Source organism: Rhinopithecus roxellana, chromosome 6 (assembly GCF_007565055.1).
Source record: "Rhinopithecus roxellana isolate Shanxi Qingling chromosome 6, ASM756505v1, whole genome shotgun sequence".
Classification (NCBI taxonomy): Eukaryota; Metazoa; Chordata; class Mammalia; order Primates; family Cercopithecidae; genus Rhinopithecus; species Rhinopithecus roxellana.
Window position 1 is genome coordinate 86,252,870 of NC_044554.1, and position 23,375 is coordinate 86,276,244.

The window sequence follows — 23,375 nt, forward strand, 5'->3', positions numbered from 1 at the left end:
GGATCCATGCTACAGCCAAATACAAGAAAACCAGAAATTAGTAACATGTGTTAAAAAAAACAAAAAACTAAGGCACTTGAAAATTAAAAACAAGCTCTGGCCTAAATAAATGGTTCAAGGAGGAAATAAAGATACAATACAGTCCTAGACAATTAGGACAATGCACACCCCCATGTGTCAAGACAAATAAAGTGAAGCAAGAGAAATAAAAGAAGAAAAACTCATACCATGAGACACTTCCATCTTTTATAAAGACAAAATAAATGAACACCAACCCATCCATCTTGAACCAGAAAAAGGGAAATACAGTCAAAAACAAATCGGAAAGCAAAGCATGACAAAATTTATTAAAATCCAAGAAATATAATAAACGACAAATCTCTTAAATGTATAGTCAAGAAAAACATACAAAATTTTGAACAATGAAATACAATGATTTTTAATCATACAGTAATTTTATGCGCACCAGTAAAGACACAAATTTTGAACATTACTGAAATGTTAATGTTTACAAAAACAAAGTACATACCCAAATCAGAACCAACTAAAGTAAAAACACTTAAAATATAAACAGTGAAGATGAAATTGAGTAAAACCCAAACTCCACCAGCTACCAATATAAAGAAAGTGAATGGACTTGGATGGAAGAACAAATCAATGACCATAATTTGTCAAGGGAAGGAAAGAAAGATTCTGAAGCACCAGTTAATAGCAGGCATTTGGCTCAGGGCTTTTTATGTATTTGTCTATGTGTAAACACACACACACACACACACACACACACACAGAGCATCCATTCCCACTGATCACAACGGGAAAATGAAGTGCTGAGATGAAGGCCCAAGGGCTGGTGATGGGACTCAATGTCCCACCAGTCCCATCACCAGTCCTAGGGTTTTCAAATGATTCCCAAATGATGGTCCCTGGACATACAGCATGGGCATCACCCGGGGGCTTGTTAACATACAAATTCTGGACCCCAGACCCTGACCTACTAAACCAGAAACTCAGTGGAGGGGGTGGGGTCCCATAACATGTGTTTCCGCAAGCCCTTGGGTGATTCTACTGCTGACCTAGTCCCAACTACTGGACTGCACATTACATCACTAGGGGGAGAGGGGAAGACTCCGCATGCCCAGGCTGCATCCCAGACCAAGGAAAATGAATCTCAGGATGGGGAGGGGTGGGGGGCAATACTGTTATAAGCTCCTCAGGTGTTTCCAAAGATGAGCACCACGACTCATCTCTTTTCTTTAAATTACTGTTCATTTCTATGATGTTTGCAGGGGGAAAATATTGGGGAAAAAATTGAGTAACGCTTTGAAGAATCATATCCCACTTCCTGGGGGCTGGGAAGGGGGAACCTGCTGCTACTACGCTGCTTGAAGTAAAAACTATACTTGGTTCCTCAAAATGCCCTAACTGAATCCTAAGTACTAGATCCCTAACTAAAAGCTGTGCCTGTTCTCCTTCCTGTCTTTAAAAAAAAAAAAAAAAAAAAAAAAAAAAAAAAAAAAAAAAAAAAAAAACACTCTTGGGTTTTTGGTCTATGCAAATACGAAGAATGCCTTTTAGAACACCAATTTCTGCTTTTCTTCCACAATGCATTGATGGCAGAAGGGGGAGAAGGCACAGATTCAAGAGCTATTTTAATTATCTGAAGCAAAGTGTGACCTCATTGCTTCCAACTGCACATTATTAGGTATAAGGGTCTATATGTGAACATAGGTATGAGGATGACCTTTGATTTTTTATTCTCAGCAGTTTGAAAAAGACTTGTGTGGCATATTCTATTCAAGCATCTACAGTTCCTTCCACTTCAGTAGTCTGGTCAACCTCCTGACAGAAAAGAGTAGATTTTTTAAAACAATACATGATCTTCAATCTGTTTCAATGGCTTTGAAAAGTAAGTGTGGGTCAGAGCATGCAGCTCTGCTAAGCACAGTGCCACTTTACGGTGGCCACATCCCTACTGTCATTTGTGGGAAGCATCAGGTCCCCTCAACAAACCTGTGCAGAGACACCAGCACCATCCCCACTCAACCGATGAGAAAGAATCCAGGTAACTTGGCCAGCAGTCACTCCTGCTGCACAGCTGCATAGTTAATATTGAGATCTGCTCTCTGCAAATCCAGAGTCCGAGTCCTGAAGGACAGCACAGAACCCCAACAGCGAGATCCTACTCAGGAGAACCAGGAGAGGCCGACACCAGAAACGAATTTTCACTTCTAGGCACCCTCACCACTAGCACTGGTATCTGAGAGAAGGTCTTCCCTTTTGCCGTGCTGTGGTCCACACACAGACACGAAGGCCCAGGGCAGGACTGTTAATGCAGTGATCCAACTGATTTGAGACCCAGAAAGTCAAGAGAAAACCTGAGCAAGGGTAACCACAGAAAAGAGCCTAGGCTATCCACAGGCAGAAGGTCCTTGAATCCCTCCACCCTAAAAGCCTCACCAGAGGAAAACACCAGTCTTTTAGCCCTGAAAAGAGGAGGGGTGATGAAGGCCACCCCCACATGCAGCCTTCTCAAGCCGCATTCACTGAGAGTGGATACCCCTGCTCTGTGGTAGGCGTACGCAGAGAAGAGGAACTCACGTGCGCAAAGAAGTCTAGACACACTGTGGAGCAGGTCAGAGTACTGCCTCAATCGTACAGATTAGGATGCAGGCGCTGCAACACCACGACCACAGGACCTCATGGAAAAGAAAAGAAACCACATGGAACCATCATAGGCCAGCAGGCTGGAGTCAAAGAAAAGGACAGCAGGGAGGGAGCAGTATCAGGTGCTACAGAGATCAAAGCATCCTATCTTTATACACCCCGAGAAAATTGCTGTGGGGAAGGATGGGGAGAGAAGAATAAACATTACACAGCTGAGCACTGAACAAGGTAAGAGTTGGAGCACCAACACCCCATGCAGTTAAAAGTTCATGTATACGATTTTACTCCCCAAAAACTTACCTATTAATGACCTACTGCTGACCAGAAGCTTTATCAATAACATGAAGTCACTAACACACATTTTGTATGTCATATATGTATTATATACTGTATTCTTAGAATAAAGTAAGCTCTTTGGGAGCACTTCCAGCTTCACTAGTATGGGTCCCCTGTTTTATTCAAAGTTTACGGTATTGCATTAAACATGAAAAATACACAAGGCCGACGAGAGGTCACTTTTTAAAGCAATGAGTAATTTACTGGGGGGGAGCTTCTCACATGGAGATGATTAGCATCACATGGCATTTTAAGTGTATACTTGCAACATTTGAGCTCACAGCAACAGTGGAATTATCACAGTAGCACAGTATTTATTTCATGACTATGAAATTAAGTGCAGCATGTACTACAGTTAATTCTATGCAGTGATGATTTCATACTGCACCTTCATGATTTTTTTTACATTTCTGTCAACAAATGGCTCCATGTATGGTCTGTTTGTGTAAGTTTTGACAAACTTTAACTTTTTTATAACGGATTTGTATATATTTTACAGTAACAGCCGAGTCTTCTACATATATTTTATGCATTCATGACATAGCCTTTTCTTAATTTTTTTTTGGTATTTCTAGGCTATGCTGTAAGATTTTTCAAACGGTTGCAAATCTCCAAAAAATTTTCTAGTAATTACTGAAAAAAACTCCACATATAAATAGACTCACAAAGTTCAAATCCATGTTGCTCAAGGGTCAACTGTAATTTTAAATTTGCAATGCATATTACCTAAATGTAGATTTAAAATTGAGTTCCTTTTAAAAGAACTTATTTTTCTCTGATATATTAATATTTTTCTAAATTTATTAAAGATCTGTTTCTACCTTTGGAATCCTTGATACTTGAATTTTACAAATTCTTACAAATTACTGAATACCTTTGGCTGTCTTCCAAGGAATAGATCTTTGTACATTTAAACTATAAAAAGAGAAACAAAAATTAAGAGACCAAATCAATTAAGACAAAGAGGGGAACGATTACCATGGCAACACATTACCAACTACACCCCCCACTGGTCCGGAAGCACCGTCTTCCTTTGGGAATAGATAAAAAGCCAATAGGAAGGCAAAGCAAAACCACTCAGATGTGTCTTTGCTACCTAAAAATACTGAATTTCACAACTGTTGGGAAAACGGCTAGAACTTTATCTGAAAAATAAAAGATGCTCTATAAAACAGCCCTTGGATTTAAACACTTTATAAACTAAATGCGCTCCAAAGTCATTCCAATCAACACTAGATGGTAAACTACTTTTCCCTATAATAAAACCCAAATAACTCATAGAAGACGTCTTTTCACCTAAAGAAAACTTTTTAAAGGCCTCAAAAAATTAATCACACTTTCTAGACGCTAAAGTAGTTAATCACACTTTCCAGACGCTAAGGTAAGCTCTCTGGCTAAATCAGGAAATACTGAAGATAGTGGCATCAGATCTTAACCTCATTCTTTTGGCAAATCTTGAACAAGGCCTGTGATTCGCTCTCTTCCCAATCAGGGCCCAGAGTCCAGTATCTGAGCTCTAAGGATGCTGTCCTGGGTGCCGCTGAGAGTGGAACGTGGCAGTGTGAAACCATACAAGTTCCAGAGGGAGCCTGGTTTCTTCCAAGGAAGAGATAAGCTGTACAGATGGTTCCCAACTTGACAATGGTTCAACCCAGGATTTTTCATCTTTATGATGGGTTGATGAGGATGTAACTCCATTTTTAGTTGAGAATCTCCTTACAACTTACCACTGGGTTATAGTTTCTACTGAAGGCTTGTCGATTCTGCACCATCAAAAAGCCAAAAACACAAACCATTATTCGATCAAAAAATAAAAATTAAAATTAAAAGAGTCAAATCATCATTAAATCAGGCACCATCTACTGTGTTGCCAGCGCTGAATGCATTTTCAACTTACGACATTTGTGTCTTATGATGGGTCTTTCAGAACGGAACCCTGTAAACCGAGGGGCGATTTATTTTCTGTTATACCTAAGACTGGGACTCTAATGAAACAAGGGTGGAGTGGGCACCCTCTGGTGACACTGCCAGACCTAGGAACTGTGTGGACTCCTGTGAGGGCCTTTTCTCAGCAGCACCAAAGAAGATAATGGCAATCACCAAAAACACTACCTGCAGACCCTCCCTGCTGTGCTGCAAATCTTCATTCACCCTCAGCTACTCACTTTCTCCACAAAAGAGGCTTTCTGTCTACTGCCCTAAACCTCCTGCCCCCACCCTTTCCAGTGCAGCATCCCCAAACCCCTTCCTGCAGAACACCCATATCACTTCAGGGCCTGCACACCACCCAGTCTCTGCCCTCCGGGCCTCCAGTCCCCAAGGCTCCCCTGGCCTGTCCCTGCGTGAGCCATTTTGTGCTCTCGCTTCCATTCATGACCTCTTCCTGCCCATGTCCTCCCTCCCTTGGGCCCATGAACATTTCTGTGCATTTCCACTTCAGGAGGGAAGGAAGGGAGGGAGCAAAGGGACGTTTCTCTTAACCATGTCCTCCTCTAGCTCTAGCCCTTTCTCTCTCTGCATCCCTCTGCAAGTGTTGACAAAGCATGTTTGAAACCCACTGCCTCCCACCCCTTGAATCAGCAGTCTCTCCAAAGCCCCACTTTCTGCAGCGAAATTCTCTCGAAACTTATTTGAAGCATTAAGACTTTCCCTCATGGTCTCTTCTCACTCTCACCCTCATGGTCGCTGTTGGTGGGTACTACAATGAGGAAGCCAGGCTAAGGAGAGACACGCGACTCATCCCTGAGCCACGAGCCCAGACACAATAGTTGAACTTGGCCTGGGGCTGGGATCCCTGCTTTTGAGGAGGAAACCCACAAAGCACAGCCTGTCCCCACCGTTCCCTCCAAATCCATAAACCAGAAGGCCCTTACAGTCAAACAAGTTCAGGTTTTCTATGAAGTCAAACGTCTTCCTTTCTTCCAGTGCTTCTTTGAGCCTTTAATCTAGCAAGGCAGCTCTCAAGAGGAAAAGTGGGGTAAAGCATTTTCAAAGATGGTTTTACCCTCTCTCCAACCCTTTGGGATTTTTCTCCCTCCACCCTCCTTCTCCATTTCACCCCCAGAGCTGACTGGGCAGGCACGCACCACACTCACTGTGAGGGCTCTGCTCCAATGCTGAGAAATGGCATGCAAGCATGCAGCAGGGCAGCTCCATGGGACCCCAGCTTCTCTGCTGAAAATAGGCTGCCTGGGAGGAGAGAAGCTGAGAAACCAGTTAGCAGAATTCTGCACCTAGACCTTGGTGGATACTCATGGGAGAAGCGGTGCATTCTGAATCTAGCAGGTGGGAAGCATGGAAGAAAAGCGGAGTGGAGACCTCTGGCCTGGGCAAGTAGAAGGAGGGCATCTCCAGGCACTGAGATGGGAAAGGTGTGGGAGATGATGAATGGGCAGGATGCATGTGCGCAGGTGGGAAATTCTAGAAGGCAGGACGCATGCACAGGTGGGATTCCAGAAGGCAGGAAGCATGGATACAGGTAGGAAATCACAGAAGGCAGGACACATGCGTGGAGGTGGTAAATTCTAGAAGGCAGGACGCATGCATGCAGGTGGAAAATTCCAGAGGGCAGGATTGTTCTCATCCCCGCCTGCTGATGCTGGTGACACTGTTATTTCAGGATGGGGAGGGAGTAGATCTGCTCTAACAACTGAATGTAATCACTCACCCCTCCCCCATCTTTAACGGGGTCCTGTGGATTCGGATTAATTAAGAGAGCCCTAGGTACTGGTTTTCCTCCTCTCTGCCTAGCACCCTGGAGGAGGCCCCATGGCCCATGACGGAGCAGCCATGTGCTGGTGTTAGAGGTGGACATCAGATAGTGCACACCTGCCTGCACCCTGCCTGCTGCAGGTCAAGTACCACGCAGATGGACACGAGTGGGCACAACAGCCAGGGAGGGCATCACGGCAGATGCGAGAGTTGAGCTCGGGACAGTGGTGGAAATTAGGAGTGGAGAAAGGAGGTAGGAGAAACAGCATAACAAAACCAGAGGCGAAGGCACACAGAACAGGCTGGGAGAATGCAGAGAAAATCAGGGTACCAAGGATGGGGTCGGGGGTAAAAACAAGGCTTTGTGTAACATTTATGACGGGCCACGTTCTCAGCTAAGCACTGACTTCCATTTTCCTTCTCATTCTTCCTAACAGTGTCGCTGAGGAGGAGCCTGGGGCTCAGGAATGTAAGCATCCCCAGTGTTTAGCTGCTGTGGTGGGGACTGAGGCCTTTGGACCCCATAGTGCCCCGGGAATAGAGACCAGTTGGGGTAAAGGCCAATGATATCCATCTTGACCACAAAGACTCTGAAGTAAAACAAACAAGTTTCATAGAGAGAGTGATACCCACATGTGCAAAATGTAACTCCTCTAATCCTCAAAACAGGGAAAAGCTACCAGGACATTTGTTCCCAAAAGGCCATAAGAAATCAGAACCTCTACTTTACAAAGAAGTGCTACGTTAACAGACATATTAAATAAAAACTCTTGTTCTCTCACCTATAAAAGGGTGGAATGGGTCTAGACTCTACAATCTACAGGATGCCAAAATTTGTCAAACTCAAATGGTCTAGATGTTTACAAACACGTTAGTCAATTTTATATAAAATGTTGATTTTTTTTTTTTTTTTTTTTTTTTTTTGAGATGGAGTTTTCACTCTGTCATCCAGGCTGGAGAGCAGTGGTGCGATCTTGGCTAACTGCAACCTCCACCTCCCAGGTTCAAGCAATTCTCCTGCCTCAGCCTCCAGAGTAGCTGGGATTATAGGCACTCACCACCATGCCCAGCTAATTTTTGAATTTTTAGTAGAAACAGGGTTTCATCATGTTGGCCAGGCTGATCTCAAACACCTGACCTCAGGTGATCCACCCACCTTGGCCTCCCAAAGTGCTGGGATTACAGGCATGAGTCACCATGCCTGGCCAAAATTTAGATTGTTATAAAATTCTTTAATGTATAATTATGAAATAGAATTTTAAATAATTTTGCTTTGATAAAAACAGATTTTTTTTCTACTGGTTTTTTTCTACTCTGGCTACACTCATCCTATATCACCAGAGCTTCTATAAATCATCTCCAGGAGTTTTTCTTAGAAACTTTGTATAATTTGCAGAATTTGTCACTTTCAAAGCATTTTTCTTCCATTGGTTCTAAACACTGCAATAACTAGGTAATCATCATCTAATGCAATCATCTACATCAATCATGCCCACTCTGGACCCCTAGTCATCAGCTCGTTGGTCTATGAAGTAATCCATCAAAATAACCATTAACAGTACAAAGAGAGGGCACCTTTGAAATGTTACCCTCTTCTCTCCTCCATCCCGTCTTCAGGCCCACAGCTCTATTACCTCTGAAAGCATGAAATGCTTTAAATGTAGGTATTCAAGCAGAGTTTGTACTTCTTATCATAAATCTCATCGCATGTTATTACATTCCTCCATCTTCCTTTAATTGAAACTGTAACTTTAAAAAAATTAATCTTCTTTTCAACTTAGGACAGACTGTAACAGCCTGTTGATCCTGCTACTCCCTTGGTGAGACTGCTGCCAGGCTGGCCCCACTCTCCCGGGTGGGGGCAAAGAAAAAAGGAGAACCTATTTCATGAAGACAGTTGGAATGTCTGGCCTGCAGATTGTCTACAGAAGCACAGAGAAGCCCTCCGGCAGCTCTCCGTGGGAAAACACCCTAAAACCAGCTCCCTCTCAACCTCAGGAACTGAATTCTCTTGGGAGCTGCCAAGGCAGCAAGTTCTTTGTAAATTTTACCTTCTTTTTTTAATCATAAATTTCAAGGATGACCATAAGCAACATCTTGGTTGACTCTGCTCTCACCACTCATATATAAAACCTTTCTGAAAAGTTGAGTTAACTTCAAATGCTGGACAAAGACCAAAATAAATAAAATGAAAGGGGCTTTCCTGCACCGTTTCTTGTCTTCCACCTAAGCAGGTGCGCACACGGAAGAGATATCCAACGGCTGCCATTCTCCCTCCATTTCAGGGCAATCCTGTTCAATAGAAGCTCCAACGATTACAGCACATGATGAGCCTGCCAAGAGTCTCTCTTAGGGCAAGACAAGTAGAAGTGCTAGGGAACGCAGTCCCACAATTCTAATAACCAACCGCAGAGAGAACCATATAGATGAGTATCACGCCTAGGTTTCCCACGCCCACCCCCATCTGTGAAGTCAAACAGCCTGTTGTCGATACCAGAAGAGACAAGTTTGTACATCACAAAAGATACGCAAGTCCCCAATCTAATTATGCCAGCCACTTTAGAAGGAGAGCAAAGATAGCAGACACTCTGGGCAACAAATTACCCTAGGTCTCAGCATCAAGCCTGCACTCATCTCCTGGGTCCCAAAATAACTCACCACTGGTCAGAAGGATGGATGGGCCCTTCCAAATCACAGCCTGGGCTGTCTGAGGACAGCTCTCCCAGGAATCATCTCTACCCACCTATGACGAGAATGGAGTCAACAAATAAGGGTACACTCTGAGGTTCCACAGTGGCTTGCTTGGCCCCCAAGCCTGCAAATCAGACTCGTCAAGAATTAATGAAGGCAGTGGGGACCGAGAGCTCGCTGACCTACGAGACAGGCGCCACGCCCCGGCCTTGGCTTGCCTTGGACACTGCCCTCCTCACCACTCCTAACCCTCTGTATCAGGCCAGAGCTCAGACTCCAGGTAGACCCACAGCCATGTCCAAACCAGATGCCCAGGACCTCAGCAGGAAGAAATCCAATCCAGAAAGAAAGAAAAAAGGAAGGACACCGCTTTCCTAGAAGCCTAGAAAGAGGTTCAGATACAGAGAGAAAGCAATCTACAGAAGCTGTGTCTGAAACAGCAAAACCCTGGAAACAAGCCAAATGTCCATCAAGAAGTGGATGAATGAGCCAACTGGGATGCATCTATACAATGGAACACTACTCAGCATTAAAAAGGAGTGAACTATTGATAGATGAATCTCAAAATAAATAGCCAGAGGCCAGATAAAATAAATTGATTCCTTTATGCAACACTCTAGGAAATGCAAGCAATCTATACTGAGAGAAAACAGATCAGTGAAAGGGTGGGAAAGAACTGCAAAGGGGCACCGGGAAGTGTGGGAAGTGATGAATATTTTCATTACCTTGGTTACTTGATGATGGTTTCACATATGTCAAAATGCATCCATTTGCACATTTTAAATATGTGCAGTTTATTCTGCTCAATGTATTATATCTAAATTGAGCTGGTTAAAAAAAAAGAATGAAAACAATTTGGGGGCAGGAGGATATCAAGGAATTTGGTGTGACCAGGAATTTGGTGTGACCAAGAACAAGTGGTGTGATTCTCCTTATTTGTGGTACAGTTAAGGGCTTTAAAGTCACCTCAAACACTGAATTACTGAATGGTGAGTCTTTGGCCCTAGGGGAAATACAGAGTTAGGTTTCTATGAGCTGATCACATTTTCAACAACCAATCAATACGTAACCTCGTTTTATGTGTTACTGTTTAAAGACACTTTCCTTAAATAAACTGTTGAGATATCTCACTGGTTGATCAAGGATGCCAAGGGGCATGAATGACACCTGACCCAAGCTTCCCGGCGCAATCCAGTGAGGAGAAGTTCATACACCACAGAGTCAGGGTGTGAAGGTTAAGTGCCCCAAGTGAGGCAGAAACAAGACAATAAGAACTCCACAGAAGAACGCGAGAGGGCTCTTCTATGCGGAGGACAGTGAAGCCAAGTTATTGGGGGGGAAAAATAAGGGGCTACAAAAATAGAAAAGGATAAATAGAACCAGGGAGGCTCAAGTTACAGAAGCCAAAAGTTGAGAGGATGTCAAAAAAGGAAGGCTGAGGCAACATCAAGGTACGTAAGAGTTTCTGAAAGGACTTTCCTTCGGGAAAGCTATGGGACCTTGAGGAGCAAAACGGTTGTGTGGCACAACTGTAGAAGTTTCCTGCCCTTGGAAAGAGAAAGGCGAAAGGCATACCATTCTTGGTTAGTTTGTGAAAGTTTTTTAGTTCAAACTCTCCTATAAATGGGAAAGAACCATGCATCGGAGCATCTGGGCAGAGAAATGGTCTCTACCCTTAGCCAAGCTCTATGTCGCTAAGGTAGATTGGTGTCATGATAATGAGCCCTCCCCTGACTGCATCCCAAGGGTAAGCAGGGCCATGAGAGTTGCCCTCCTGTGTGAGTAAGAGCCCAGCAAGAGCTGTACCATCACAGCTGGGCCAGTCTCCAAGGGCCGTGAGCAGGAGGCAGAGCTCTTTCCTTGAGGCCGAGCCCTGCAAGGCAGAAGCTGCTGCATGCACACTGAGTTTGGGGATGTGATGCTTTGAACCCCAGGAAACCCTTAAAACTTCTCCCATGAGAAGAAGACAAGTAATCAAAAATGGGGACAGAGGAAAGCTAAGCTATGGTCCCCCAGGAATCACAGGAATGAGAGGTCTCTTTGGGCCCAAGAGCTAATGAATAGACACTGAGACCATTAGGACCATTTGCATATTTCTGCCTCTCCCTCCTTGACCCCAAAACAAACAGGGCTGGCTTTTAGAGGCAGTGAGCAGTTAAGAATGGTGGGAGGGGTGCCCTGAGGGCCCAGCTGATTCTCCCAAGTCTAGTGCCAAGGTCACTACAGGGTCTGTGATTCCCACCTCAGGCCCCATCACATCCAGGCCTGGGTGCCTTCATCTAGACTCTGTGCAAACTGAAGTCTACTCTGACAATAACTAGATCTTCTCAGACTCTATTATTTTGTTTTGTAGCATCTTTCTGGAACCCCAGGGGATTGGGCTTCAACTGTTAGGTCAAGCAAAACCTGAGTTCTTAATAGGATATCTTTCTACCAGAAATACATTCCTTGCAGACAGGAGCTGGGGCCATCTTGTGACCACGTTGCCCCAGCACTTGGACAGTGTCAGGTACCAAATGGGTGCACACGTTCACTCATTCACTTGATGGACACGAGGGAGCCCATCTGAGAGTCCCAAGTCAAGGAAAGGTTTCATGGCTTAGTTGGAAACTACTTACTTCCCAGAGCACTCCCTGGAAGGCCATGCCTCATTCAATACCTGCTGACACCTCGAGGGACTCAAACTTGTCAAATGGGGCCACAGATGGCCACAGACTCAGCGTCTCCCTCCTGGAGGATGAAGGAGGCACCCCACCGAGTGGAGCCACCACACAGGTGGACCTGCTCCATAAGCTGCCAGTGATCATCAGATTTCAAGCCAAAAACACAAAGACTAAGTGGGAAACGAAGTTTTGTTTCAATGCCATGTTTATGCCTAGCAGTCCCTAATCAGGCAATTGGAATGGAGAGGCTGGGAAGGAGAGTTCCCTTTGAATGACACGGCCAGTAAGAAAAGGCAGGAAGCGCAAGGCTGTCAGGTGATCCAGGAAGTGGGCGCTGGGGCTGCTGAGAGATGGCTTTTTGCCATTTTCAGATATGTCTCTTCATCACTGTAAAGCCTTGCCAGAAAGAAAACTTGTCCCAAATCTCGAGGAATCTGAGCATCACTCAGAACAAATCTACGTCACCAATGAAGGATCTTGGGCAATGCACAAAGGGGCAGGAGGGTCCAAGGAGGGCAACCACCTGCCTGTGAGCATAGCATTCCCTGACGCAGCATCGCAGGGCCGCCTTCCTGCAGCTCACACACCTGCCTGATGGTTCAGGCACTGCACATCATCTGCAATGAGCAAGAGGCAAGACGAGGGCCCCAGCTGCCCTAGAGCCCTGCCCTGGGTCTCAGGCATGGAAGGGTCTGTAGAGCTACCACCAGTCACAAAGAGGTAGCTTTTTCTCTGATCCATTCTGAGATAGGGAGGTCTGCTACCTTCACTTACCTACGCTGTGAGGAGGAGGGTAAAGGACCTGTTTTACAAAAGACAGTCCATCCCAACAGCACAGCCCACTCACCCGGCAAGGCAGTGGATGTTGGGGGAGGTCACAGTTCATGCATGACCAGGGCAGGAGCTGCAGGAGGCTCCAGCTCCCCCTCCTCACTGGCGCCAGGACCCACTCTATGCAGGGGCACAGACTCTCAGATAAAAAGCAACGGCAGTGTGAGCTGTCTGGCGAGAAGAAGGAAAATGTCCACATGCGCACCTTTTGAATTTAGAAGGGGATGTGTAAAATGTCATTCAGCATCTAACACAAAGCTAACACAAGGCAGACATTTGGGAAAAGACAGCCCAGAAACTTCCTACCAAGGGTGTGGATATGAGGGAAGGTGACCGGCAGGACCCAGGTCCCCCAGCCTCCCTTCAGGCCTTTGACCTGGGCTGAACTGTGTTCCCAAACATTCCTGTGTTAAGCCCTAACCCCCAGCACTTCAGAATGTGACTGTATTTGGAGACAGAGTCTTTACAGAGGTCACTAAGTTAAAACCAGGTCACAAAGGTGGGCCCTAATCCAATACAACTGGTGTCCTTACAGGACACAGACAGGTCCAGAGGGAAGAGCAGGTGAGGACGCCACGAGAAGACAGCCATCTGCAAGCCCAGGAGAGAGGCCTCAGGAGGAACCAACTCAGCTGTCACCTTGACCTCAGACTTCCAGCCTCCAAAACTGGAAGAAAACAAGTTTCTGCTGTGTAGCCAGCCAGTCTGCGGGATACTGCGGGGAAGCCCGAGCTAACAGCATCCTCCCCTCTGCAGGCAAAGGCTCTGGCAGGTCTGTGTGATGAAGCCGTTCTGGCCTCAGCTTCCTGCCTGCATCTGCAGCTACCATCTCGGACCTGCCAACGGCACTGTAAGAATCCCATACACAGGGCCAACCAGGGTAAAGAGAAGGTCCATTCCCAGAAAGGGCCACCTGAGGCTGACATGCCAAGGGAAGGCAAGGGCGCCAACACTGCCCCGGGCCTCTGTTAGTTACAGGGTCCCCAATCTCAGTGCTGACTGAGGCAGGGGCACACTAACACACACATCAGCAACAAGGCACGGGTCAAGACCCTCCCACACTGTGTTCTAGCCCACCTTCAGAACAACAGCTACCAACTCCTGAGGCTCACGAGGGGCGCCCAGAGTGACCCGGGAGGCAGGCAGCGTTACCCCCACCGCATGGAAGGGCAGAGGGAGACCACTGAGGCCCAGAGGCATGCCCGCAAGGAGAGTCTGCACAGCCTGGCTCTGCTGCGGCCCAGGCCCTCCCGTCCCTACCCGACTCAGCCCGGTGTTCCCAGGCAGAGCCGAGTCAAGGAGGAGAGGGAGAGATGGGAGACTCCCTTTGGGAACCCTGGAATAAAGGTTCTAGTATCAAGCCTCTACCTACGGTGACACGCATTCACTGACCACCTTAATCAATACTGAAGAGGCAACTCTCCTGCAAAGAAAGGTGCTAGTGACTAGTGTCACGTACAGGGCTTACCTGTCAGGAGTTGGCTCCGTAGCGCTGTCTGCTGGGGCAGCCACCCTGGCTTCACTGAGAGGACCCAGGTGAGGAGCTGGCTGCCGGTCACTGGGCTGCTGGTCACCAAGCCACCAGTCACTGGGCCTGCAGCTGCTGCTTCCTGCTCAGCATCGTGGTCAGCGCCAAAGCTGGAAAGTCAAAGGGGCCATCACTGAACTTCCATAGAATTTATACAAATGAACTTATATTCTGAGCCCAGGAATAAAACTTTTAAAACAGACATGAAAGAATATTTTTTTTCCAAGAAGATCATTTAAAAGAGTGTTCTGAAAAACAAAACAAGGACGTGACTCCGTAAGATGTAGGTTTCCAGTTGCCACGTGATGCCCAGAGACAGAGGACAGAGGGAAGATGCCCTGGGCTCTCCACTCACTGCCCACACATCTCTATGTCTCCAAAGCATGCTGCCTTCAAGGCAGGCAGGGTACAAAGCACACAGACCTTTGCCCTCTAGCAAGGCAAAGTTCCCTAGAATTCACTTCGGGCCCAGGTCAGGGTCCTCCCAGGCTACAACCCTTCAGTCTACCCAGCAGGGACCTGCCTCCATGTCAGACCCGGTCCCAGCCCACAGTGCCTGCTACTGTTCTCAGCAGAGACCCTGCTGGACACTCTGCATGGCGCACATGTGTTCCACGAGAGGGGTGCAAGGCAGGCAGACCTGGGGTTCCAATTCTGGCTCTGATCTTTGATTCATCATTCAAGTCCTATGAACTGAGAGCTCAAGGCACGGAGCTCTCAGTTCACAGGTGTGTTCCAGGTGTGGAGAAGAGGGTGGAGACCAATTCAAACCCCTGCCAGAGGAGACCTTGTAGTGACCTGGGCAACTCACTGGTCTTCCCAGGCTCTGGTCCCACTGCAGAGCATGGGGATGAAACCCACCTCACTGAGGATTTCAATACCCTGCATTGGAATGCCACTGGATTTCAACACGTTTAAATGAAACACACAGAGAATGACTTAGCAGTGTGACTGGTGTGCAGCAAGGGTGCCATCCAGGAGCCTCCTATCGCTGTTGTGCTGGAGGAGGTCCCCTGCCTACAACATGGCTGCTCTCAACGGAACCCTCCATGAAGGAGTCAGAAGCTATATTTTCCTAATTGTTAAATAATGATGAAAATGAAACCTGTCCCTGCCTCTTACCTAACATCAAGAAGTCCTGGGCCCAGAAATAAGAAGACTAGTGCGCAACTATAGTCATCAAATGGCTGTTTTTTAAAGCAGGTCCTGTAGAACATGCTTGCTAAGAATCCAGGTTCCAGAGAGTCTTGGTTCATCTCCAGATGCCACCCCTTAGCGGCTGATGTCTGGGCAAATTACTGAGTCATTGGGGCTCAGTGTTCCCAGCTATAAAATCAGTATGAAAATAGTATCTCTCTCACGGAGCTTTTATTAGGATTAAATGAGCTAATGCATGTAAAGGCTTAGGACAGGGTCCAACGTATAGCAAATGTTAAACAAATGTATAGTCATCATTAACTACAACATGCCAAATAATCCTCCCATTTTCAGGTATGAAACACACCAGCCACCTGCAAGCTATGAAGCTTGCCAATGTTTACAGGGGATGCTGGTCTTTTTAGGACCAAAAGGGGAGATATGTGATACACGATTATGAGACTGATCAAAGTTGAACATCACCTGCCTATGCAAAAGCATTTTATTAAGGGTATCTGCTTTAACCCTTTTAAAGAATTTGGAAAGTATCAAGATAACTGTGTCGACTAGAATATTTCTAAGTTCTAGTAACTTAATGACTACAAGATAAGAAAAAAGGGTGCATGGTCAAACAGGTATAAGGGTCTGTAACATGGCAATGGGAACACTGGGAAATGGACTTAGGCTCACCATCACAACAGCATATGAATCACCCCTAATTCTCATATCCTGATGTGTGTCCCATCTCTAGAGCCTAATCTTTTCCTCAGTTCTGATTCAAATGCCCAGGACCACGTCCTAATGAATCTTCAGGCATGTGGCTTCAAACGTAAGACATGTGCTTGAAAGGTTTGCTTTTTCTCATGGACACGATAAATTAAATATATCATTGAGGTAAAGTGAAATATACTTGTCTTATCAAACCCATCACCACTTCATCCATTTTTGTCCACTTTCTAGGAAGTTGATGTTAGTCTTTACAGTTGACAAAATAAAGACAACATGATCTCTGAACCTGATAAACTGAAGAGTTAGTAAGATACAATACCTCCTCAATAACCTCAGTGCTCGCCCATCAACACACAGGGGAAAGCCTGCTGCAAACACAACCTCTCGGCTCTGTTTACAGTGGCCTCACCTGGCACCGACACCCAGACCACTAACACCCGAGAGTAGACCAGCACGCTTCACACGCTGACCCGGACCACTGGACAGAAGTTACAGAGTCTAAAGGGCTCACTCAGCTATTTCCCTATCAGTTAGGAGAGATTTCTTAAGCAGTTTCCCGTTAGATATGACTTAAACTTGAGATCTTAAAGAATATATTAACCTGGGGAAAAACAAATAATGTCTTAACTTACTTTCAAAATATCCCAAAAACAAAGGGCCTTTTGATTTCTGTTTAGTATCTTTGATATCTTCCAAAAATTCCTGAGCTAATATAAAGTTTTCCTTCTGTCTAGCTTTCTCACACTAAATATTTAGAGTAATAACAGTGACTATTTAGACACTCAACAAATCCTAACTTTCATGACGAGGGTATTCAGCCTGTTCAGCCACAAAGAGCTCCGGAGTGAAGTCTAGGCCTTCTCAGAAGGGGAAAGAATACTTTTAGTTAAAAAAAAAAAAAAAAAATTAAGCTCCATATTGTACTGATATCAGAGACTTAAAGATGACTGTGTTTTCCCAGAGTAAGAGGGTGCTTATGAAGACAAATTGAGAAATATGCAAACAGAATGGAATTAAAAGGAACATTTCTAAAAAGTAATTATAAAATGTCAGAATGCTATTGCAAGGACCTGTGGACAGCTTAAAGCTGAAACAACAATTAACTATGAAATACAGGCCGGGCACAGTGGCTCAGGCCTGTAATCCCGACAATTTGGGAAGCCAAGGCTAGAGGACTCCTTGAGCTCAGGAGTTCGAGACCAGTTATGGCAATATAGTGTGACACTGTTTCTACAAATAAAAACCTTTTTTAAAAAATTATCTGGGTGTGGTGGTGGGTGCCTGTAGTCCCAGCTACTCAGGAGGCTGAGGTGAGAGGATCGCTTGAGCCCAGGAAGTAAAAGCTGTAATGAGTTGAGATCACACCAATGCACTCCAGCCTGGGTGAGAGAGTGAGACTCTGCCTCAAAAAAAAAAAAAAAAGCCAAACTTCACACCACTTTTATCAGGTGTATGTTCTGGCATCTTCATTCGGTAATGCAAATCCAGCAGCCACAGCTCCTTTCCTGGTAAAGATGATAGAACAGGAGGCCCACAGAAGCAGGCAGCAGATGGAAGCAAAAACAGAAACCATCCCACCTCGTTGCCAACAACATCCCTCGGCACCTATGGCGGACCGGTTCCAGGACCCCAGAAACACCAAAATCCATCAGAGGATGCTCCAGTCCCTGTTATAAAATGGCGTAGTATTTGGATATGACCTACACACTTCCATTCACTTTAAAACATTTCCAGATTAATTACAATACCTGACACTACGTAAATGCTATGTAAATAGCTTTTATGCTGTGTTGTTTTGATTTGAATTATTTGTTTTACTGTTGTATTTGATTGTTTGGGGGGTGAATATTTTTATCCATGGTTAGTTGAATCCAAGGATGTGGAACCCACAGATGCACAAGCTGTGGAATAGGAGAGCAGCTATACTTTCAAATCACCAAACATACAGAAAGGCTCAGCAGGAACTCAGCTGCCAGAGACCCATTCATCTGGCCCAATCCTAGGAAGGCCCTTCCTCCCTCACTAACCTGTCCACCAGCAGACACCAGGAGAGGGCCATAGAGACAGTGAATGGCCAGGGGGCAGAGCACGGACACCTCAGGAGCAGCTTCTGAATTGCCACCATCAGTGAAACCAACAAAACTTAGCCAAAATGTGTAAACAGGCCCAGATTCCACCTGGGTCTCAATTTCAGGTTCTAGCTGGACCAACAGGCCCAATAATCCTTAGTGCGGGGCCTCCAGGAGCCACCAGCCAAGCAAGCACAAAGATGGGTTAGCCAGAGAGCGTGCTTCCCCCTATGGCCATGCAGGCCAGAAGCACAGGGAAGCCAGAGGCTGCCTACCTGAAAGAGGTAGCACACTGCTCCAAAACTAGCCAAAGGCCAGCAGAGTGGAGAGAGGCAGAGGAGGACACATGCACAGAACAGCGACTGAGCAGAAAACCTACAGAAAAGACCACACTCACAATAGCTTACATACATAGGTATGCATATTTTAGGCTAGCCCTAAGAATAATCTTATACAAACCATAAAATATTACAGCACTTACTTAGAAGATATAAAAATACCTAAATGAATGGAAATACGCTAAGTTCTCAAATGGAAAGATTAAACATCATAAGGATTAATTCTCTTAAAAGTAATATAAATATCCAAAACAACTTTATAAATGAAATGCAGTATGTATCTATCTAAATTCAGGCAGTTTTTTCTTAGAACCAGTGGAATACTCCTAAAACTAACAAAATAAGTGGTAAGATGGTCAATCACAGAGCATTAAGGGAGAATTACTTATCATTTAGCAAAATGCACCCTAAAGCAAAAGTAGTTACAACAGTGTGTACTTGGCACAAAAATAAATGCCACTGCTCATCCAGAAGAGTCAAATCTGCAAACACAAACATGAGTATTTTTATCATGGCACCACGTGCTACACAAGCTACACTGAAACAAGAGTGGGCACGTGTCTTCACTCCATAACCGAGCATACAAGATCCCTGGGACTAGAATCCCACGGCTCGCAGCCATTCCTGACTCTCCAGATGATGCCACCCAAGATGGTGGTGACAGCTATGATAACTGTACTCAGGGCAATAGCAGCCACCCTTGATTGACAACCTATTACCTGTCAGAATCTTATCAAATGCTTTACAATCTCTCACGGGAGGGTTTTTTGAAGATCAAACTGAAGGCAGTGAAGGCCTGTGAGACACAAAACATAACATGCAAAGATTGGCGGTTTTTAATTAAGAACAACTAGATGTCAATCCTTTGAGGCAGCAGTGTTACCCCATTTTACAGATGCAGAAACCAAGGCTAGGAGATGGTAATTATACGCCAAGGCCACACAGTTATCAATGGCAGAGCCAAGATGCAAGTCAACAGCTACCTGGATGTATGAATCTCTGCCACATAGTTTGTGATTTTAATAAAATATAATTTGTATGATAAGGAAAAAAAAATAGAAAACTTTTGCAATAATTGTAAAGTTTCTCTTCATTTTGATTCTTTCAATCACTTGCTGGAACAGATTTTTCATTTCCTTTTAGGGAAAAGAGAATCTACAAGAGTGAGCCTGAAATCCAAAGCACAGAAGAAAACAGAATTTCTTTTAAAATCCCCTGCATGCCAGGAATTAAAGATTTTAGTGATGAGATATAAATAAGGAACCCCCTTAACCTGAAAAAAGGCATCTATCCAAAACTTCCAGCAGGCAAGTGGCACACATAATGAAGCAGCACAAATGACGTCCCCACTAAAATTAGGGCCAGAAAGCTCACAATGGCAGTATCAGCCATAACTGTTCTAGGGGTCTAGAAAATATAGTGAAGTAAGAAACAGAAACAAGGTGTAAATGTTGAATTGAAAAAGATTTTTAAAAACCATCTGATATGGTTTGGTTCTGTGTCCCCACCAAATCTCATGTCAAATTGTAATGCCCAGTGTTGGAGGTGGAGCCTGGTGGAAGGTGACTGGACCGGGGTGGTGGATCCTTCATGAATAGCACCATCCTCGTGGTGCTGTTGTGATGGAGTTCTCACGAGACATGGTTGTTTAAGTGTGTGGCACCTCCCCCCACTTCTCTTCCTCTTCCTCCAGCCATATAAAACATGTCTGCTTCCCCGTCGCCTTCCACTTTGATTGTAGGTTTCCTGAGGACTCCTCAGAAGCCGAGCAGATGCTGCCATGCTTCTTGTCCAGCCTGCAGAATCAGGAGTGAATTAAACCTCTTTTCTTTATGAATTACCCAGTCTCAAGTATTTCTTTATAGCAGTGCAAGAACAGACTAATACACTATTATTTACAGATAAAATGTAAGACCATGCACTGAAAAATAATTAGAACCGATCTGAATGTTTAATAAGATTGAGATCCCAGAGCAAGCTACAAACCCTCCCCAGCCCTTCTGCACAGCAGCTCCAAGACACCTAGGAAGTCTAATGGTGAAAATTATTTAATTCGCAGAAGCAACCAAAACAACACACTTAAGAATATACACGAGACCCTTTGAAGAAAATAAAAAATGTTTGAGGAACCCAAAAGAAGATCAGAAGGGTCAGAAACGCACCATCTCCTTTAAAGGGAAGCCCTCCCATTGCTGACTGCCACTCCACCTCCACATCAGTGAGTTAAAGCAAAATCATCCCAAGGAAGGCTCTGTCTTCAAGGAACTCAGCTTGCTGATTTACAGATACAGGAACAGACATGTCCATCCAAGAATACGGTAAGAGAATGCAGCCAGAGGTGAATGATGACACATAAATTAAAAATAAGATCATGGATAGCTGGCAACTTATGCTCACTAAGATCCAACGGTCATATCCTCACCTCCCATATGTGCCTTAAACATTACAAGAAGTACTGAACTACTAAGAGATAGTACAGAAGAATAATGTTATAAAATCGGAGTGAGGAAGATCTTCATAAGCAAGATTCTTAACCTAGAAGCCATGAAGGAAAAACTAACTTCTGTTCATCAAAAGATCCTATAGACAAATCAAAAGACAGGCAAAAAGCCTTGGGACAAAATATTTCCATTACCACGCAGCCAACAATCTGCATTTAATCTCTTCTTTATTGAAATAAGAGATAGGATATAAGCAGCCCAACATAAAAATGGGGAGAGGACAGAAGCAAACAATTTGCAAAACAGACATGTGAAACACGCTAAACTTCACTAGGAACCAGGGAGACATAGACAAACACATGAGCTATAATCAATAGTTGAAAATTAAAAGGACTGGGACTACCCAGAGTTGAGGATGGCCTGAACAACAACAGAGCTCCCCTAAACCAGAGATGGGATCACACTGCACAGGCATGGGGAGGCCTGCTGGAGCGGGAGCAGCAGTTTTCAGACTTTAGTCTTAGGCACAGGCATCCTACTTGGAATAGCTTATCCTACAGAAAGGCTCACATGCATGCACACGTGTACATACACACATACACACACAGAATGATTACTACACACTTTAATACAGAAAAACTGGAAGCAACCTAAATGTGCCTGCCCAAATCCCTCCTCTCCCCCAGTTCATGGCACCCACCAAACTGCACAAGGCAGAAACAAGAGTTGTCCATTCCTAACTTTCTCTTCTGCCTTCTGTCCATGCAATCTGCTAGCCCAGCTCATTGGCTGCAGAAGCATCTGAGAGCCATCCACTCCCTTCCATCTCTGCTGCCAACTCCAGGCCTTTGCCCCTCATCTGAACTGGGACTCAGCTGTCCTGTCTCTAAGCATCCTCACTGCTTCCCATTCAACCAGCCCTAGCTCTGGGGAGCCCTTGAGATGACACCATTGCCCTCTGTACTTCAAATGCACCCAACTTTTCAGCGACAGCTGCCAGGCCTGACCCGTGTGGCTCCTGCCTCCTCTCCAGGCTGCCCAGACACCGCTGTCCCATGCTGGAGTCACCTCGCTCACCAGCCTGGCCTCCTCCAGGTTCTCAGACTCTATCCTCCCTCATGGCCTTTGCATGCTCTCTGCCTTGTATTTGGAATTTTTTCAAACACCCACGGCCCCGGATGCCTTCCACCTTCCCCTGCCGGTAGCCTCCACAGAGCATCAAGGCTCCCCATCCACCCTGTCCTGCCCTGTCCACTCTGAGGTATCAGGCCGCCTGGCCCACTCCAGACTCTCTCCACACAGGTCTATAGCTCAGCCCTTGGCTGCCTCTTCTTCTGGAGAACACATTAGGCTTGCTAGCGCTGTTCTTCTTCCTGCCAACTTTTTTTGTGTCCCTTTCCCCAAGAAGAGGTAGCTCTGAGGCCGAGGACCCTATCTGTCCTGATTACTGCTATATCCCATCTCTGAGCACAGGGCCAAGTGGCTCAAATCTTTGCTGAACTCATGGAAAAAATGCCTGGACAGGAGCCGACTTAAATATAGTAGAGCACAGTACTCCTCCAGCATGGGAAGCAGCCTGGAAGGCATGCAAAAGCTGTAAAGGAGCCACGGGGACATGCGCTCTGGTCTGTGGGAGGCGGCTGTGAAAGTGGCTCGGAACCCAGCCTCCACCAGCTGGGGTGGGGGCAGTCTGCACAAGCGCTCAGCCACTCTCTGCCTCAATTTCCTCAACTGTAAACTGAGAACAAAACAGTACCAACCTCATGCAAGGATGAAATGATGCAATTCCCACGGAGTGCTTCACACAGCACTGACAGAAGGCAAGTATTTAACAAAGAAGGCAAAGAGCTAAGCACCAAGAATAGGCAACACTGCCATAAAAAGGGGAAAGCAGCATATCTGTGAGTGTCTGCACCCAGGAATTCCAAACAGAGAAAATGAGAGAAACTATCTGCAAAATACTCATCTGACAAGAGATTAATAACCAGAATATATAAGGAGTTCAAACAATTCCACAGCAAAAAAAACAAGTAATCCGATTTTTAAAATGGGCAAACCGTGAACAGACATGTCTAAAAGAAGACATACAAACAGCCAACAGCTGTTTCCAAAAAATGCACAACCCTAATATTTATCAGGGAAATACAAATCAAAACCACAACAAGATATCATCTTACCCCAGTTAAAATGACTATTATCAAAAAGGAAATAATGGATCCTGGGGAGAATGTACCAAA

At 45.2% G+C, this 23,375-nt stretch overlaps 1 protein-coding gene across 4 annotated transcripts in view; it reads right to left on the reverse strand.

The window, feature by feature from the left end:
- The window catches only part of GRB10 (growth factor receptor bound protein 10), a 202,107-nt gene that overhangs the window by 151,479 nt on the left and 27,253 nt on the right, over positions 1–23,375 (reverse strand). For all 4 annotated transcript variants that reach the window (XM_030932472.1, XM_030932473.1, XM_030932470.1 and 1 more), the window contains exon 2: positions 14,365–14,534. The gene's annotated coding sequence lies outside the window, so the exon portion shown is untranslated. The remainder of the gene's footprint in view (positions 1–14,364; positions 14,535–23,375) is intronic.